A 21,211-nucleotide genomic window follows, 5' to 3' on the forward strand; every position below is an offset into this window, starting at 1 on the left:
CTCAATATCTTCTCAACTAATGGGTCTGTACTCAAGAAAACTATAGCATACTACTCAGTAAAACAGAGTGTGTAAGAGCAGAAAGGTTCATAAGAATAATCAGCTGTTTACTGTGGGAATTATAAGGGCCCCATTTCACAGCAAAACCATGACCCAAAAAAATTTCAACTCTCAATATCTTCTCAACTAATGGGTCTGTACTCAAGAAAACTATAGCATACTACTCAGTAAAACAGAGTGTGTAAGAGCAGAAAGTTTCATACGAATAATCAGTTGTTTACTGTGGGAATTATAAGGGCCCCATTTCACAGCAAAACCATGACCCAAAAAAATTTCAACTCCCAATATCTTCTCAACTAATGGGTCTGTACTCAAGAAAACTATAGCATACTACTCAGTAAAACAGAGTGTGTAATTGCACAAAATTTCATACGAATAATCTGTTGTTTACTGTGGGAATTATAAGGGCTCCATTTCACAGCAAAACCATGACCCAAAAAAAAAAATTCAACTCTCAATATCTTCTCAACTAATGGATCTGTACTCAAGAAAACTATAGCATACTACTCAGTAAAACAGAGTGTGTAAGAGCAGAAAGTTTCATACGAATAATCTGTTGTTTACTGTGGGAATTGTAAGGGCCCCATTTCACAGCAAAACCATGACCAAAAATAATTTCATCTCTCAATATCTTCTCAATTTATGGATCTGTACCCAAGGAAACTATAGCATACTACTCAGTAAAACAGAGTGTGTAAGAGCAGAAAGTTTCATACGAATAATCAGTTGTTTACTGTGGGAATTATAAGGGCCCCATTTCACAGCAAAACCATAAACCAAAAAAAATTCAAGACTCAATATCTTCTCAACTAATGGGTCTGTACTCAAGAAAACTATAGCATACTCCTCAGTAAAACAGAGTGTGTAAGAGCAGAAAGTTTCATACGAATAATCAGTTGTTTACTGTGGGAATTATAAGGGCCCCATTTCACAGCAAAAGCATGACCCAAAAGAATTTCAACTCTCAATATCTTCTCTACTAATGGGTCTGTACTCAAGAAAACTATAGCATACTACTCAGTAAAACAGAGTGTGTAAGAGCAGAAAGTTTCATACGAATATTCAGTTGTTTACTGTGGAAATTATAAGGGCCCCATTTCACAGCAAAACCATGACCCAAAAAAATTTCAACTCTCAATATCTTCTCAACTAATGGGTCTGTACTCAAGAAAACTATAGCATACTACTCAGTAAAACAGAGTGTGTAAGAGCAGAAAGGTTCATAAGAATAATCAGCTGTTTACTGTGGGAATTATAAGGGCCCCATTTCACAGCAAAACCATGACCCAAAAAAATTTCAACTCTCAATATCTTCTCAACTAATGGGACTGTACTCAAGAAAACTATAGCATACTACTCAGTAAAACAGAGTGTGTAAGAGCAGAAAGTTTCATACGAATATTCAGTTGTTTACTGTGGGAATTATAAGGGCCCCATTTCACAGCAAAACCATGACCCAAAAAAATTTCAACTCTCAATATCTTCTCAACTAATGGGTCTGTACTCAAGAAAACTATAGCATACTACTCAGTAAAACAGAGTGTGTAAGAGCAGAAAGGTTCATAAGAATAATCAGCTGTTTACTGTGGGAATTATAAGGGCCCCATTTCACAGCAAAACCATGACCCAAAAAAATTTCAACTCTCAATATCTTCTCAACTAATGGGTCTGTACTCAAGAAAACTATAGCATACTACTCAGTAAAACAGAGTGTGTAAGAGCAGAAAGTTTCATACGAATAATCAGTTGTTTACTGTGGGAATTATAAGGGCCCCATTTCACAGCAAAACCATGACCCAAAAAAATTTCAACTCCCAATATCTTCTCAACTAATGGGTCTGTACTCAAGAAAACTATAGCATACTACTCAGTAAAACAGAGTGTGTAATTGCACAAAATTTCATACGAATAATCTGTTGTTTACTGTGGGAATTATAAGGGCTCCATTTCACAGCAAAACCATGACCCAAAAAAAAAAATTCAACTCTCAATATCTTCTCAATTTATGGATCTGTACCCAAGGAAACTATAGCATACTACTCAGTAAAACAGAGTGTGTAAGAGCAGAAAGTTTCATACGAATAATCAGTTGTTTACTGTGGGAATTATAAGGGCCCCATTTCACAGCAAAACCATAAACCAAAAAGAATTCAACACTCAATATCTTCTCAACTAATGGGTCTGTACTCAAGAAAACTATAGCATACTCCTCAGTAAAACAGAGTGTGTAAGAGCAGAAAGTTTCATACGAATAATCAGTTGTTTACTGTGGGAATTATAAGGGCCCCATTTCACAGCAAAAGCATGACCCAAAAGAATTTCAACTCTCAATATCTTCTCTACTAATGGGTCTGTACTCAAGAAAACTATAGCATACTACTCAGTAAAACAGAGTGTGTAAGAGCAGAAAGTTTCATACGAATATTCAGTTGTTTACTGTGGGAATTATAAGGGCCCCATTTCACAGCAAAACCATGACCCAAAAAAATTTCAACTCTCAATATCTTCTCAACTAATGGGTCTGTACTCAAGAAAACTATAGCATACTACTCAGTAAAACAGAGTGTGTAAGAGCAGAAAGGTTCATAAGAATAATCAGCTGTTTACTGTGGGAATTATAAGGGCCCCATTTCACAGCAAAACCATGACCCAAAAAAATTTCAACTCTCAATATCTTCTCAACTAATGGGTCTGTACTCAAGAAAACTATAGCATACTACTCTGTAAAACAGAGTGTGTAAGAGCAGAAAGTTTCATACGAATAATCAGTTGTTTACTGTGGGAATTATAAGGGCCCCATTTCACAGCAAAACCATGACCCAAAAAAATTTCAACTCCCAATATCTTCTCAACTAATGGGTCTGTACTCAAGAAAACTATAGCATACTACTCAGTAAAACAGAGTGTGTAATTGCACAAAATTTCATACGAATAATCAGTTGTTTACTGTGGGAATTATAAGGGCTCCATTTCACAGCAAAACCATGACCCAAAAAAAAAAATTCAACTCTCAATATCTTCTCAACTAATGGATCTGTACTCAAGAAAACTATAGCATACTACTCAGTAAAACAGAGTGTGTAAGAGCAGAAAGTTTCATACGAATAATCTGTTGTTTACTGTGGGAATTGTAAGGGCCCCATTTCACAGCAAAACCATGACCAAAAATAATTTCATCTCTCAATATCTTCTCAATTTATGGATCTGTACCCAAGGAAACTACAGCATATAACTTATAACTCAGTAATGTGTAGTATATAAGTGAACAAAATTTCATGCCAATAATGTGTTGTTAATTGCGGGAGGTAGTTGTAGGTCAAGGAACATCAATTAGTAATGCTCCTAAAAAGCACCCAGTCTTTCGAGTTACCCTACTGTACAAAGTGAGAGGTAAATCTACAGTCATTAGACGAATGGAGCCATGTATAGTACTCTCATCTGCGGAAGAGGATTTTTTTTAGTTTTGTGCAAAACCTAATTTTCTTTCCCTGTACCTAATTGAAATATCAAATTTGATCTATGATTTCCGGTTTTGGGGGTGATACTAACCACATTTACAGATTCTTCCTTCCGATTGATTGAATATTAATAATGTCAGATCCTATAGGAAATTATAAAATAATTATCTAAAATTTATTTATAAAGAATATAAATAAAAAAAAACTGTTTTTTATTAGATGCATAAAAAATATCATGAAGGCATTCTTAAAATTTATCATTAAACTTATAATACGTGACTTTAGGCCACTTGACATTTAAGAAATGCCCACAGTCATCATAAATTGAACAATTTATGCTTATAAAGGTTGAAGTTCAGAATAAAAATAGCTTCACTATTCAGAGATGGTTTTTCCATTTTGTCTATATTAAAGTAATATCCTAAATTAAACACTAGTTGTTTCCTCCTTTTTAAGATTATAAAATAAATGCTGAAGGATTCCTTATTTTTCTCTCAATTTAAGCTTTCAAGCATCTCTGGTAGTATTTGAAGACAAGCTACGATAATAACTGGTGCCATTCCGAACAGTTGTAGAACATATTCAAATGAGAATACATTTAGATACGCTTCATTAAAGGCTTCCAACCTACAAAACTGTGCGAAGTTGTTTTCTGAAGATTTGCATGCTTCTTATTACGTGTAATTGATTCCAATTGTGCCGGAAAATTTTAACAATCTTTCTGTTTAAGATGTAGTATTTAGTAAAGATATCTATTTTAAAATTTTTAAATTAATTGCTTATTTAAACAAATTGATGATAAACAAAGGAACTGGACATTGTAAGGACGTTGTTTCATCTTCAGCTTAATGCTAAACAAGACATGTGTCTTCAATTTTATGCAGCAGAATCTCGAGAAGACCTAGCTTTCATTCATACTGCCGAGTATTGGTGACTTTTGACATGCAATGTGTTGCGATTCTTGCACTCTGCATGTGCAGCTTCAACACCTGCCTAAGATTGCTCCAAGGTTAACCAATTTGTCTCGAATTTTATTCTCTAATTTTCTGTCTTAGAACATGCGATTTTTGTGCTATTGTTTGGTAGTTCGAACTTATTAATTAACTGATCATCCACTACACATTTTCTTAAACTAATTTGTTTACTTCAATAATTATTAAACGAATTTTAATAAATAAAAGTATACAATTTCTTGACAAATCTTGTTTAGATAAATGTATACTACAATAAGTGGGTCAACAAGGCCGGTTGTTCTGCTTCCCAATGGCAGAATCTCACGGAGAAAGTAGCAACTGACACAGCTGGTGACAGCGGCTGGTCGCCAACGCACAACTGGTGCACCGCTGCACTACATTCTTCTTCCGTGCCTATTGTTTTCCTAATGACCACTATTAACTATTGCACTCAATGTCTGCAAATGAACGATTAAAAATAAATAAATAATAAAGAGTAAAACGGAAACAGAGAAGTGAAACTTAATGAATTCTAAAAACTTGTTTTCCCTAAAACGAGATGGAGTAGCAGCATTTTTAATCTCTCTGTCACAAGCTCACCCTATTTCGCTCGCTCTTAAAAACTAAAACAAAAAATAATAATTTAAAAAATCTTTATTTTTATAGACACTTCATTGGTACATTTTAAACATATTACTTTTATTTTTATCACAGAGAGTAATGAGTTTAATAACTCGATGTCTAAAGTTAAGGCTTTTCAATTTAAGAAGTAGAAAATCTCAATGTTATTTATCAAGAAAAAAAGCTCAGGATTTCTGCTCTTTCAAATTTTAAGAAATGTTAAAAAAACTTAAATTAATTTACACAGAAATTGAATGAGTGTAAGGAGTTCAATTTGGGAAAAGTAAAGTATAGTAAGGCCTATTAATAAGGCGAGTTTTACGTCCAACTACTTGCTAGCAAACTACCAAATAGTTAATTCTCATGTTAACCATTTAATAATTTTTAAGACCTATACTGAGAATCGAATCCAATACCATAGTCTTATGGGCAAGGCATCTAACCAACCGCTAGGGAATCGTGGCGGATCCACCTGGTTAAATCTACATAAATAAAAAGAAATAGAAATTTAGGAAAAAGATTTATATTAAAAATGATTTGCCGTAGGAATGTTGACTAATTATTGCGTAGTTTATTTGTTTTTATGCTTTTTACAAAATGCTTAGTATTTTTTAAAAAACATCGAGAAACTGAGAAGCAGAAGGCGAAGTAATTCTTCAAAACTTTCCACGTTTGAAATTTTGGGTAAAGATTCAACATTTATTCAATCTTACAAAACAGTATCAGTTATTTTGCAAAGATTCTAGTGTTCCAATGTTACTAAGATAAAGAAGTTTAATGTAGGGCACATGATTAATATTCCTTTGTAGGGATTTTGACATGGATTTGTGTGGTATAAGATTAGAAAATATCGATCATAGAAGTTAAGATAAATTTATAATGAAGAAAACATTTATATTTAGCAATTTCTCTTCCAATTCGTCTTCAGTTTTATCTAATAAAGTAAAAATTAAAGTAATCGCCTATTTTTTCAGTCGGGGCTTAACGTCCAACTATCAATTCGGTGTCGTCGACGGAGGCGACTAGCAAACATACTTTACTGTAAATTTCTTTGATTAACCATTAAATAAAATCCAAGGCCTAAGACCGGGAATCGAACCTAGTACCACTGATACATATTAGCTTCGTAGGTCTCGCCTCTAACCGTTCGGCTACCGTGACGCCTAATTTTATCTAATATTACACAGTTGTCAGATACGAGGAGTTCATACCTTGTTTAATAACTTCTCCGGCCTCCAAGCATATTTCTAGCCACTTTGGTATTAACTCTATAACCTAGGTGTGCTCGTAGCCTTGATAAAAGATAACACACCCAATGATTGGTTCATTCATTGTTACTGTGTCCAGTACCAGAAAAGAAATCATCACATCCCTGGACCGTAATGCTCCCTGTACCTCGCCAACTTCTAACTTGCACTTCTTTTCAGCATTAACTCCCTTTCTGGGGGTCATAAACACACTTGCTTCAATGACCAGTCTTTCATTATTGCATCTGTCTTAACACTTAGCTCTAATTCGAGCCTTCTTCTTTTTTCAATTATATCTGCAAAGCAAAAAGCAGTTTAGTTTTGTTAGATTTTTCAAATATAATTTTCTCAGCTTTTTTTTTTAGTTTCTCATTAAGAAATATATTTCTAGAAGTCTCTAAAGACTGTTTTACGTTTATCAATTGCTTATTAATGGCAGCAATCCAACAGTTATTTACATTTAAATACATTTTTTACTTTGAACCAAATGTTTGGGATTCTAAATGCTTTAGGCAATGCTCTTATTTCTCATTTCTAATTCTGCAGCTAGTTAAACAATTAAAATTTGTAGCAAAATGACGTTTAAATTATCATTTGCTTTTAATTTGTCTAAATCAGGGTGCGTGTTGAAAGTCAGGAACTAAACTGGCCGAAGGATTCATGCCTGATCAAAATAATTACTTCATTATAACGCTGTAAACAGGAAGTAATACTTCTTCTTTCTCATTATTTTGCATTTTGTTCTACAATTCGCCGTATATTTGTGTAAAAAAGTTTTTTACTTTCCGGTTTATTCTTGGATTAACTTTTTACTACTTGAATTTGCATAACGTTTAAGTATTTGATTACGGCCATTAAAGAGCGCAAAAAATAGAATGATTATAAATTGGCATTAATTTTATTATTGCGAATAAATGAAGCTTTACTTTCCCTCTTATTTTCTTAAAAAGAAAAGTAACTTTAATGGGATAAGCAACAGCCAGTTCAAAAAAAATTGTACAAATAAATCATTGTTCTAACTAAAATAAACTTATTTCAATCATATTATTATTTTTAACTTTAAGGCGAGACAACAAATACAATGCAGAGGCGCCTGGGACCGCTTTCTGTGCACAGCTGGCCTGTGAACAATGCCGTCTCGTTAGTGATCAGAGAAAGAGAAAATTTGTTGAACAAGGTTTTAGCAAACAATTTTGTTACAAATACATTTTACAAAAATATTACAAATTTGCCTGTTTAAGAATGATATAAGTTTGGATCAGCAATGGTTAGGATAGTTACTTTTAGAAGTCTAATTTCTTTAATAATAGTTTCGGGTACCATTGTTACTCTTCATCAGAAGCTTTGTAACCAAACTGACACAATATATCAAACCCCAAAAAAGCTCCTGGTAAGAGGCACCGACTGAAACCGAAACAAAGAGTAGCAATAAAGAAATCTGTCTTCAAAAAAGACTGATTGACAGGATTGCCAATGAAAATCTCCTAATTATAATTCAAGTCTTGACGAATCAATAATGACAGTTTTAACTCACCTGCAACATATGTTAGAAATAATTCGTTTTGGCGAATTATTGTTTGAATTGAAAGGTGTGGTCTTTGCGAAGAGTAAGGTTTGTCTCTTAGAAAGGGGCATCAAGTAATTTATCTGTTGGAGGAACTTAGCAATGTCTGAATGTAAGTATGTTTGTAGATTATATAGAATCCCACAACTCTAGTCTGTATGTCGAGATAGGTAGCATGCTAATGTGAATCAATTTAGTCTCATCCTAACCGACCATTTGCTAGAAACGGCTCCAGCCATTTCTGAGAAAATTTGTAACGCCAGAATTACGAAACGTGGAAGTGGGAAAGCTAAGAAGATGGAACAGGTTTCTTTAGAACTGATTAATTTGAGCAAAATTGGTTTCAGAAACACGTTAAGGTTGCCGTTGTAATTGCGGGATTCTGAAGGTACTTGGACAGGCGTTTTATTATTAGCGATGTGGGTTTTACGATTGTAAGGGAAACAGCCCAGAGGGTTGTAAGAGGTTCTGGGTTAGGTCCCTGATTGATTTAAGACTATTTAAGGGAACTCGAAGGATCCAAATAAATGTGGGACAATTTGGAGATTCTGGTTCAAGTAATGGCCATTTTGAAAGGGATAGAGGCCATTTTGGGCCTCAGCCCTGTGTCTCATGGTGTCATTTTCATAGTTACAGTTCTATCAGTAACTTAGAGCGTTGCTGAAGTAGTCTGCAAATTGCCGTGGCTATCCGTAATAAATCTAGTTTCTGTCTTCAGAATTGTACTAAAAAAAGTTAGAAGTTAAAGCATATTGCCATAATAAAATTAATAAAAACATACAGTACCTTTGTAAAACTGTAATCTCATCTTGATTGGCAAATTTTGAAATTAAAACATGTTAAAATAAATGTTCTTTCAAGGATTTTCGGTGATCTGAAAATTATTAAGTGAGCTGTTGAAGTATTTTATTGATTATTCAACCTTGTCAGAGTTAAATTCTCATATTATTTTCTGTTACACTCGCAGCAATATATTACTTTGATATAATATATGTAATTATGTATTTCTTTTTCTTTTTTTTAAAGCTGAATATCCGCCATATAAGTAGAACAGAATTGGTTTCGCATTGTCACGTCCGTTGAATTACCAATTCATTTTGAGTCATTTATCATTTTGAAAGCCTTGATAATATCATTTATTAGGCTTGTAATGTATGTAGAGAGTTTTCTTGCAGTGCATCAAATAAATTTTTACTTCTTATCTTCTTAACCGCTCGGCTACCGTGGCGCCTTGGCTGTGTCTAAGGTTGTCTGTAGCGAAGGCCGAAAGTGCTCAGAAAAATGCTCCGGGTGCCTATGACTTTTGATGATGATGCGCAGTAAATACCCCTGTTAGAATGGTTGAAGCTTAAGTCTCTTTCTGCATCTTACGAAAAAGAATAAAGATCAAAACAGAATTTTGCGCAGATCTGTTTGGTATCTTCTTATTGAGCGCTCCGGGTTTTACTGGTCTTTTCTAAACTAGATTTTTGTGCTGCTTTTTTCCCAATAGTTCCATTCTGCTACTTTTAGCATCTGCAATCAATTTTACTTCCGATCAAAGGCTTCTAACCTAGAAGCTAACCGTATGTTTTAACTTTTTGATCCAGAACACATGTTGGCCTGATGCTAGATTGCTCACTTCCAAGCTCCGGAACAATCTGTGTGAGTGTTCTTTGTTCCGATATTTTCTTCCATTTTATCTTTGCATTTTACCACTTGATAGAAAAAGATCTCTCTCGTTTGGTTTGCGGTTTTGATGTAATTTATTACCAATTTTCAAGCAGCATATTCATTTTTTAAATTCTATTAAATATCATATATAGTGCATCATAATGAATGAGCTAGTCGTTTACCAATCGGAGCGAGAGAATAGTTCCTCAACAAGAAAGGACATCCTTTCTAGCAACCTCCGTACAGTTAGTCCTTGTTTTACTTTAAATCTTCCTTAATTTCTTATCAGTGAGAGCGTGCCAGAAGCAGGAACCTGAAACAGGAACATCCCAATGTGGAATACCGTATGCAACTGTTTTTCCGTCTGTCCTGTCTCATCTCATTACCGATTCTGCCATATATTTTTTTTAATAAACAGGATGAATAGCTCGCGATGAACAATAATAATCTCTTTTTGTGATATATGTCTAAACTCCAAAAAATTACAACGATTTCAGCGATATAAATACTGCGTTTAGGGTTGTTTCAGTTCAACCTTTATTCATGTTTTTCTTTAAACAATCTCCTCCAGTTAGTGCCATCATGATTCATGCTCCTTAAAGAAATTACGCAGATACTCCCCCAAACTCGAACAACCTTTTGTACATTTATCATCAAAAAGTAGCAATAAATACCATTAAAAAAGTAATAAAAAGTTAGTTAATTGCAAAACATTGAGTGTTTCACCACAATTGCATACTTACATTTCTAAGGGTAAATTAAAAAAAACATTTGTTGAATGACCTGTAGTTACGGGTTGGGATACCCTCAGACTGGAGCACAATGAATGGAGAATGGTGCATGAATGGACGCTAAGCGCTGAGAGGAGGACGTGACTTCGCAACTAGAAACAGGTGGAGCTCCTCTTTTTGTTCTTTATGACTATCTTTCGCTTTTATTGCTAGTTTTTGTTGACTTTTTCTGCAAGAAAAGGGGCCTATTATATATTGTAGGCAAATTGTAGGCGCGTCTATTTTTACTACTTATTTTAATAACATGATTTGTCTTTTTTTTTATTTTTAGTTTTTATACTATACTGTTTTTTATATTATTCATTGTACAAACGCTGATACAAGAACCAACAACTTACAAATTGTTGCATTCTGCCATTTTTCTTGACTGCTCGCAAAATCGAGAAGTAGAGAACGTGTTAAAGTAGGATTAGCAAGAGATAAGAAAAAAAGTTACAACTTCTCGTAGTACTTACCTTTTTAAATTGGAGCAGATTGTGAAGTTTCTTTTACTGTAAAGGAAAGGCCCAATTAAATACTCGTTCTAATTATTTTCAAGTCATTGTGGATTGTTTGAGAAAGACAACTCTCGTTTTACCAACCAAACTAGTATTCCCCTCTAATTCCAAAACTCGATAGAAGTGTGTAGTAGGAGATAATAAATGGGACTTCACTGCTATCAGCTGTTAACAAAAACTAGGTCAACCCAACAACTCTTCCCATCTTAATTATAGTAATTAATATTAGATAATCTAATTGAAATCCTATTAAGAGCCATTAAATGAGCTATTAAGTGTGGTCAGGAATAATAAATTTCTCCTTAATTAATTACTATATCTGTGTTGCTTATCATTTTCATTCATTTAGCAAATTTATTTATGTAGTCAAATATCCATTCTTTAAATTGACCTCCTTTACAAGAAAAACATGTCAACAAGTATACGAGTATAATAGTTGACCTTTCCATTCATGATTCACTAACATTACACGGCTCATTAACTTGTTATATCTATAGCGTTTAATGCGGTTAAAAGATAAACTTCCAGCCGAATGTGGTGGTTATTTTATAAATGAGATCTAACTCTATAATTTGAGACTATAATACTATTTCACTTATTTAGATACATTTTGTAACTCTGTCTCCTTCCCCTTTTGTAACAGAAGCTCTACTGTAACCTTACACCTTACTTGGTGGTTAGGTGCTCGGAACCATATCTAACTTTCAAAAGTTGTAAACGTATTTCAATCTTTCTATTTTCTAGAATTTCATTAATTGGAATTAAAAAAATTTAGATTTAGACTTTCCAAATTAGTATTAGCGATTATATAAGTGCCTACAGGTTGAAGGTTATGGTTTAACTCCCAAAAAATGTTAATGCTAGTGTTAATGAGAAGTCTATACCCAAATTCAAACCTATGATAACTACTTAAAGTATATATTTACGAAATGGACTTGAAGAAACAGTATATTGATTAGGAAAATTACATTTCAAATTACAACTTCTATTCCCAAATTAATAATTAACGAAAGCAAGAAGAAACATTAGAAATATTTCTGAGAAAATTTATACAAGAATGTACCAGTATTTATAAAATCTATAAAGAAATTAAATCCCTAAATGTCTTCAACTAAATAGTTATCCACTTGAAAAAACTATCGATAGTCACATCATTAAAACCATGTTATCAAGTTGCCCTTGGATTATAAAAGCCATGCTAGTACACCTTCCCACGTTTTGGAGAAAATTTTATTACATAAACTCCAAACTGTGGAGAGCAAGTTGGGCGCGCAGTTTTTAGCAAAAATTTCCTTTTTGATAAACATTCCACAAATTTGTAAATATCACGTAAATAGTTCATTGTGTTGTAAAATAGGCAAGGGACTTTGACAGATAAGGTGTCACTGTAAGTACGATTTGAGGATTTCCTATCCCTGAATTAACTATTACGCACTACTGTTAAGGATTTTACAAAGTAGTGCTATCTTTTGTGATAGTACATTAAATTAATGTAAAAGATTAGTATTTATAAAATTAAACTGTTAAACAAAAATGGAGGTTGACATGACAATTTATCAGAAACAAGAAAGGGGACTGCAATACTATTTCCTCTAAAAGATTAATATAATCTATTACAATTACATAATCTATGAGCTGCAGGAGTACATCCTCGTTAGAAATCTAAATGAAATTTAAAAATTGAATTACCTGTCTCCACCTACAGTATCTGTGTATAAGGGAAGAGTGTATTAAGGCGAGGCTGCGAGTAACGGGAACTGTGACCGCATGGTGTGGTCAGTAGAGGCCTATCTTACAGAATATATAATATTACTAGACCCAAATACTTAGCAATAGTGGATATATATATAATCAGGATCATTCAAAACTAGGTAATGTTGAGAACTAGAAATGCCGTTAATGGTGGCAGAGAGACACTATTTCTTTCGGTCAAGCCAACTCATTTCCGGTATGAAACGTCAGGGGGCTTTCTCTTAAGGCAGCTTCAAAAGGAAGTTAATGTGTGCGACTCTATCGGGGTTCAATAAACTCACTGGTGAACTCAAGCTCATCCTAATTTAGTGTCCAATGAACAGGGACTACATTACGATCTCAAGGGAGCCATATTTGGACTTTCAGGTTTTATAGCAGGCTCCTACACTATCTAACGTCTTTATTTAGGGTATTTACCGATTTTCTTTTTTAAAAAAACTAAGCATGAAGAGCGCAATGTGTAAATACGGATGGTGCGAATTAGTATTCTCGAGTATTTGGCCTAATTGGCAGGTAGAGAGCGACCTTCCATTCACCTCGCTTATTAAATTCAATCAAACCATCAGGTTTCATAAAAATAATTTTTCCAGAAATGTATAAAGTAAAACGATGGGTACTATGCTGTTATTCGTATCTTTGGCTCAGAGCAAAGAGAAAGAAAGACCCGTTCTCCGAGAATTTTCTAAAAAAAAAATCTCCGAAATTCTGTCCGTAAAATTGCACTTCTATTGTTTCCACAGTTGGTGTTCTATAACTTCTTTGAATGATCCATTAAATCTGTCAGAAGCGCCTATTGTTCTGACTTCGGCTTCAGAGGGTGTATTTACAGTTGAGGATCTCAAAAAAAATCAATGTTACTTAGAAGAGTTTTCAAATAAAAATGTCGAGTATACTTAAGTAGTAATCGAATTTTAAAGAAAAACGTTTAGCAAAGTCGCATTTCCACCTGACGAATATGTATCCTAGAACTGAAGCGAGAATAGTATCAAACGAAACCAACTTGAGACTTTCTGTTGTTGCTTCATGCACATATCTTGCGTTTTGTTTTTAATTAAAGAGACATTATAAATCAAGTACGAATAACTCAATGCACCAAAGTGAAGTGTATCCCATTGGACCGAAAATATTAAAAATTTTCCCTTATTAGCTTTTAGAAAATACATGTTTCACAGCTAGAAGTCCAGGTATTGCACACAAATAATAACTTACAAAGCAAAAAAAAGAAGAGAAAGAACATTCCAATCTTTTTATTAAAAATAATAATATCTGGTTGCTGTTGGAATGGAACTGAACAACCAAAATAAGAATTAACAAACAAACCTTAAAGACTTAAAATTCATGTGCTTTTTGATTTCCTTATATTCAATTTCATTCCAGATTGGCGCATATACCTGATTAAACATAAAGAATAAACCTAAAGTGAATGTAATTATTTTTAAAATTTAATTTCAGCTTACATTTTTCAATTTTATTATTTAAAATTTAAAGTTTATTTATTTATTTAAATTAAATTTCAATTATCACTTCACGCCTACACCTTACCTCTCTTAGCATTCGTTTTTTATGAAATAAGTGATTGTCTGAATTCTAAACTCATTATCGCTTAACTTTTGTTTGTCAAAGCTATTCATAAAGGCTTCCACTTGAAAAGGTTCTACTTTAAAATAGGAGCTGTATATTTTTGAATACATTGAAATCTTTATAGTTCAACCCCATCACAGAATAACAAATTATGCTCCAAGTTATCTTTAGCTTTACATGAAAATATCTTACGATTGCCAAGATATTGCCTGTGATATTCCATGGATTGGTGAGGATGAAAGGGTTTCATAGTTCTGGAAATTAGTAGGCGTTAATCCTCTACTGTTTTCTTTATTTACATTGGACATTTCGGCCTGACAATGCCATCTTTAGCGTGTAATTTCGATATAGACATTTCTTATGTCTTGAGCTTTAACATATCACGTAATTCTTAAATTGGTGAGAACAATTTAATTAAGGGACTTATTACAACTAATAGGTTGGTCCGACCTTCAATGCAAATTTATTTGGAGCCGAAATATAAGAAGAACTATATTGTTCGACGTGTAGGTTGAGCCTGCTAGAAAAAGTATAGATAGTTTTGCCTAAGATAATGTGCACATTAAACGGACAGTTTTAAACAACTCTACAAATAAAGAAAAAGAAAACTTTCTTTTAGAAAACAAAATAAAACGGAAGACAAAAAATAATTATATCGCCATATATAGGGAATCATTACGATTTTTATCATTGGAAAGGAAGAACAGTCGTGACTGAAACTTAAGGAGAAGGCAGAAATCTAGAACATTTAATTGTTTCCTGAAATTCAAATTAAAAAATATATATATATACATATATATAACTAACGTTGATAACATGTAAGCAAATATTAAGGAAGGAATAATCAGATCGAACCCGGAAAGGAAGGAATAAATCTTACTTACATGTGTACCTTGCGCTAACCGCAACCATAGGCTGTCCTTATGTACTTTAATGTGAGCACTTTCACCTTTTGTTTGGTGGCGACGATAAACGATATGTGAAATCTGATCAGAGGAAAAATACTGCTGTTACCTGATGCACAAATTACAGACTTTTGTTCTCTTTGTTCTATTAATTAGTAACTTCTCTAATGAAAACTAATTTTCACTAAAAACTAAATGAAGACACTGTCTGGAATTACATCCTTAGTCTGGATTACTTCGTTAGGTACCGTTGCTTTTTATTAACAACGTATTCATTGTTAGTATATCAACTCTTCTTCATTTGGAGAAAATAAACTATTTTAAACACAATTTCTTGGAAAGGAGTGTTGCAATACAGCGACATCAATGTTGCAACAATGTCCTCAAATCAGCGCAATATCGTAGATACAAATATGATATTTTAGCCATTCGTTGCACAACTCGATTAACTCCCTAAAACAAAACAAATAGTGGAGAAATGCGATGAAATAATGTAACTACATTGTTTTTTGAAATTCCGTTTATAACGTAAATTCAAATAAATTTACCGTTATCATACAGCGCTGCTACTGAATTTAATTTGAATTATTGCAACGATTTACTTTACAGGACAGGAATTAATCAAAATGGTTTCTGAAAAAAATGATTTATTATTGAATGGCCAAAATGTTTTTAACCGTTTAATGATATTACTCTTTTATTATTTAGGAAATTGTATTATTAATATAAAAAGCTATAACTGAACCAAATGCTTTGACACTTAAATTTAAGATATTTCAAAAAGTGAAGTGAATCGATTTGTGTAATGAACGGCTCATTTTATATTTAAGTGTACGAGTATATCTATTTTAGTCAAAATAAATCAACTCAAGTGCCACAATAATGAGTCAACTTTTTAGTTTTCTAATTTTTCCATTGAAAAAAGGCTTTAACAATTTCTTTAAATATCAATTATCGATTCGAATGAGAACACAGTTCTAGTTTATACTGTTTTAATTCCTGTACAAGACTAGTAAGAAACAAATTTATGCAAAATTCGATTCGAATGAGAACACAGTTCTAGTTTATACTGTTTTAATTCCTGTACAAGACTAGTAAGAAACAAATTTATGCAAAATTCGATTCGAATGAGAACACAGTTCTAGTTTATACTGTTTTAATTCCTGTACAAGACTAGTAAGAAACAAATTTATGCAAAATTCGATTCGAATGAGAACACAGTTCTGTTTTAATTCCTGTACAAGACTAGTAAGAAACAAATTTATGCAAAATTCGATTCGAATGAGAACACAGTTCTGTTTTAATTCCTGTACAAGACTAGTAAGAAACAAATTTATGCAAAATTCGATTCGAATGAGAACACAGTTCTGTTTTAATTCCTGTACAAGACTAGTCAGAAACAAATTTATGCAAAATTCTGGGTTTTTGAAAACAATCTAGATCAGAAGTGCTACTTAATTGAATATTTTCAGTTTTTTCATTCATTTTTTTTTTTTTTTTTTTTTTTTTGAAAGGGCAGGAAGTTTTTAATACTCTTGAATTTGTTTTAGGCCTTTTCCCTTTATTAGATACTTCAAACCCTCTTCAGATCTTCATCCTCGGTAAGTTAGTTGTGCAGAGAATGTGAAAATTAGCCCATCAAGCTGTCGCCAACATCAGGACATGATTTTGCAAAAAACAGGCTACAGTCTTGTGAGAAAACTCTTGCAGTCTTTCTCAGACTGCAGTTCCGATTATTTAGAAATCTCTTATTAAATATATAACGTTTTAATAGTTTGCTAAATGATAGTGATTTAATTTTCAATTGACGTTACATAATTCATTACATTTCTTGTATAACACAATTTATGTTACTGTCGCTAAAACGGTAAGCGTTTGGTAATTAACGGCAGGTATAATTACTTAAACAATAGCTTATTGTTATGGAACTAACACAAAGCAATTAACACTTTATTATAATTTTTAACACACACAAACAAATAAAAAAAAAACAACAAAAGAACGGGCCTTCTAATTACGTACTTAGCAATAATATTCGTACGACTCGTTAAGACTTCTGTTAAAAATGGAAAGTAATGGATCTGGTTTGACTGATGTCCCTCATGAGCTTCTGTGCTTCTAATATAAAGATTAAATTAAGTTCTAATTTTTTTTTTTTATAAAAGAGAATTAGAAAAAAAAAACGAACAAAGAACCTAAATCTTTCTAAATATACGTATTTATTGTTTCTTGCAATAAAATATAGAACTTAATTAAGCATTTACAGATTTTAAAAAGGAAATTTATTTGCATGACTTATTGAGTAATCAATAAAATTTCATTTAAACTAAATTACAAGAGCAATAAATCGTTTAAGTCGAGATTGAATGTGCCTGCAGCGGACAGACAAATGTATTAACTCTGTCAAATGATCTACTTAGTCTTAAGAACTAGTCCATTAATTAAAATTGGTTGGTATTTTGTTTATTTCTTTTTAAATTATATTCTTGTTTTTTAAAAGAGATTTCCGCCATGGAATTGAATTAATTGTTTGTTAATAGTTTTAATTAATTCTGTGGGTTAAGATTAATAAGGTTAAATACATGATTGGTTTATTTTATAAATTAGTCGATGCTATGTAGACTTATAACCTTTGAAATCTAGTTAGTTAGTTATGTTACATTAGAAAATATTAATTAAACCATGTGAATAACTACATCCGTTACAAACTTTATAATATATAACTAGAAAGTTTAACAAATTCTAAAAACCTAATTTAATAAAAAGCTTCAAGTTGTGGAGTGTATAATCAACTGTACAACAGCAAAATAATTTTTTTTGGCTAATCATAATTTTTAATGACTATTTAGTTAATATATTAATGAAATAGCAATTCTTACTCTCTTCGTAATTTTTTAAAAACTTTCAATAAAAATCATCATGAATAAGAGAGTTAATGAGCGATTAGTTATACTATGAATCAGTTGATTACATTATTATATTGCCGGATGCAGATTTATTACCTGTATTTGTTTAAAACGTGGGAATTTCTAATTTCTTAAATCATTTATTTTTTATTTTATTTTAATTTTCGTTTCTATCAAGGTGCGCTCAGTGAGATAGCATTTAAGTAAAAACTCATTTCTGGTTTCTTGTATTAAAGTATGTAAGTATATTACTTAAAAAGGTCAGGACGTTCCAATTGGAAAAGTTCCAAGGTCTGGCAACTCCGAAATAGTTGTGACTTGTAACTACTAGATTCGTCTTCCTTAGGAATACGAGGGTCGTTTGAAAAGTCCGTGCAAAAATAAAAACTACTTAATTTTTTGGGGTCAACCTTTTTTATTTTTCAACAGTCTCCTTTTAGGCTTATACACTTCGTCCAACGCTGCTCTAGTTTGTTGATCCCTTCCGAATAATAGGATTTGTCCAAGTCTGAAAAATAGCCATTCGTTTCTGCAATCACCTCCTCGTTTGAATAAAATCTTTTTCCCGCCAGCCATCTCTTCATATTGGGGAACAAATAGTAGTCCGAGGGAGCCAAGTCTGGAGAATAGGGGGGATGTGAAACGAGTTGGAACCCTATTTCCATTAATTTTGCGACCACAACTGCTGAGGTGTGAGCTGCTGCGTTGTCGTGATGGAAAAGGACTTCTTTGTGGGCCAATCGTGGGCGTTTTTCTTGCAGCTCGGTTTTCAAACGGTCCAATAACGATGAATAATATGCACCTGTAATAGTTTTACCCTTTTCCAAATAGTCGATGAGGATTATTCCTTGCGAATCCCAAAAGACAGTCGCCATAATCTTTCCGGCCGAAGGAACGGTCTTCGCCTTTTTTGGCGCAGATTCCCCCTTGGTAACCCATTGTTTAGATTGTTCTTTGGTCTCAGGAGTGTAGTGATGTATCCATGTTTCATCCACAGTGACGAAACGACGCTTAAAGTCCTGCGGATTCTTCTGGAACAGCTGCAAACCGTCCTTGCTACACTTCACACGATTTCGTTTTTGGTCAAGCGTGAGCAATCGCGGCACCCATCATGCGGATAGCTTTGTCATGTCCAAATGTTGATGCAAAATATTATGTACCCGTTCATTCGAGATGCCCACAGCACTAGCAATCTCAGGCACCTTCACTCTTCTGTCATCCATCACCATATCATGGATTTTATCAATGATTTCTGGAGTAGTAACCTCAACAGGGCGTCCAGAACGTTCAGCGTCACTTGTGTCCATATGGCCACTCCGAAAATTTTGAGACCACTTATAAACTGTTCTAATCGAAGGTGCAGAGTCACCATAATGTTTATCAAGCTTCTCTTTAGTCTCCTGAGGCGTTTTGTCTTTCATAAAGTAGTGTTTAATCAACACACGAAATTCTTTTTCGTCCATTTTTTGAAAATCACTCGACTTCCTCGGTTCAAACGAATGCCAAACACAAAGAAATAGACCGATCTGGCTGAAACTTGGTATGTGTTCTTCCAAGAGAAGCTACTAACTAAACATAACCTCGATACGCGCCAGTGGTGCTATCTCTCTGACTTTGCACGGACTTTTCAAACGACCCTCGTATTTCAGATGAACAATGGGCTGCAGAAAATCTGTACCATGCAAAGGTACAGATATCCAGTTGCTTTTAAAAAGTGTCCGAAGATTTATTCCTATTTTAATGTCCTCTTGGCCTGTCGTAACAGATCGTAAATAAATGCTGCTCCGGAAATAGAAATTTGGTGGTTCACTGAGTACGTAAAAGTGTTTCTTTTTTTGTTTCAAAATGTTCTGTGAGCAGCTCAACTCAAAAACAAAACAAAAATCTTCGTAACTTCAAATTAGATTAGTAGTTTAAGTGTTACCTTGACATCCAATTTCACAGCTTACGACTAGAGCAGTCAATCACAAGTGCTACTTATGGAATATAACCGTAATGCCGAGTTGGGAGAATATCAGTCTGCTAAAGGTGCTACTTTATAGAACGGCTATTCTTTTATTCAACAATTGTAGACGCCTGGTTATAGTTACAAGTCCTCCACTCATATCTTCTACAGCTAGCCAATCCTTTGAAAACTTAAAATAAAGTAAAGTAATGCCTTATTTTGACAGCGGAGGACTTCACGTCTAACTACTAAACTAGGTGTCATGGACGGAGGGACTTAGGTAACTACAAAATTCTCGTATTAATCATTAAATAAAATCCAAACCTCTTGGCTATCGTGGCGCCTAGAAAATTATTATAAAAGATATTAAATATTTCGACAATAAACAAAATTTTCGTTCACAATTAAATGAGCTCGCTTTGATGAAAAAGAAACATATTTATTATAAGTTTAGGAAAAATTTAAGAGGATTTTCTTGTAAAGTGTATTCAGTGAGAGTATTCTATTGTCTTCAGGTATGCAATTAAGATTTCAGATTCCCTCAATCTTGCTACTTCAAAAATCCCAAAACAAAACAGAATAAATTACCATTTGTCCTTGATAGTAATCCATGGAAAGAAAGCATATAATTTTCAAGAAAGAAGTTAGAACATTTTACTATAAGAAGAAATAGCGTGAATTTATTTTGGGCGTTATATGTTTATAAATACAAGTGGCAGAATAATAAAAGTCTGTACTCTGCGATTGGACATCGGAAACTGCCTTTTTCTATTTTTTATTTTTTTAGAATCAGTTATAAAATAAACTAATACACGACTCACCTTTCATTCTTACTTAAAGTTTAACTATTTGATCGTGAGCTTAACAAAATTATGGTCAACGTGAGTACATGTTGAAAGAAGAAAGTTCACTCTTGTTACGTACTAATGCTGTAAAGATAAGAGATATTGTTTTCTTAAATTAGTGTAACAAACGATTGACATAAAATTTAATTATTTTTTTTTTGCTAATTATAAAATTATAGCACTTCATTTTAAAGCTTGAAGAAAGGAGATAAAAGATATTGCTCTAGCTGTAAGTGTAATTATGTGGACAACAGTTCTTAAGGTAGTGAAGAAAGAAAGAGAAAAAGTTATTGAGTCCATGTTAACAGACATTTATTTCTTTATGCCATTCATTAAGATAATAATGGTTCATGATGAAATCAAACTTATTATAAAATAATAACAACTAACATTATGTTTTTTAATTTCGCATAGGACACGCCTGTTCGACATT

General features: G+C 33.0%; 1 protein-coding gene across 4 annotated transcripts in view; it reads left to right on the plus strand.

Annotated features, from left to right (window-relative positions):
- ko (Stork-head domain-containing protein knockout) overlaps nt 1-21,211 on the plus strand; it is a 260,788-nt gene that overhangs the window by 152,618 nt on the left and 86,959 nt on the right. Inside the window, exon 1 of one of the 4 annotated variants that reach the window (XM_074133558.1) lies at nt 7,498-7,516. The exons of the other annotated variants lie outside the window; for them this stretch is intronic. The gene's annotated coding sequence lies outside the window, so the exon portion shown is untranslated. Of the gene's footprint in view, nt 1-7,497; nt 7,517-21,211 lie in introns of those variants that run through there. 4 annotated transcript variants of the gene reach the window in all.

Source organism: Rhodnius prolixus, unplaced genomic scaffold (genome assembly GCF_049639745.1).
Source record: "Rhodnius prolixus isolate KJV_2025 unplaced genomic scaffold, Rpr scaffold_1, whole genome shotgun sequence".
In the NCBI taxonomy this organism is placed as follows: domain Eukaryota; kingdom Metazoa; phylum Arthropoda; class Insecta; order Hemiptera; family Reduviidae; genus Rhodnius; species Rhodnius prolixus.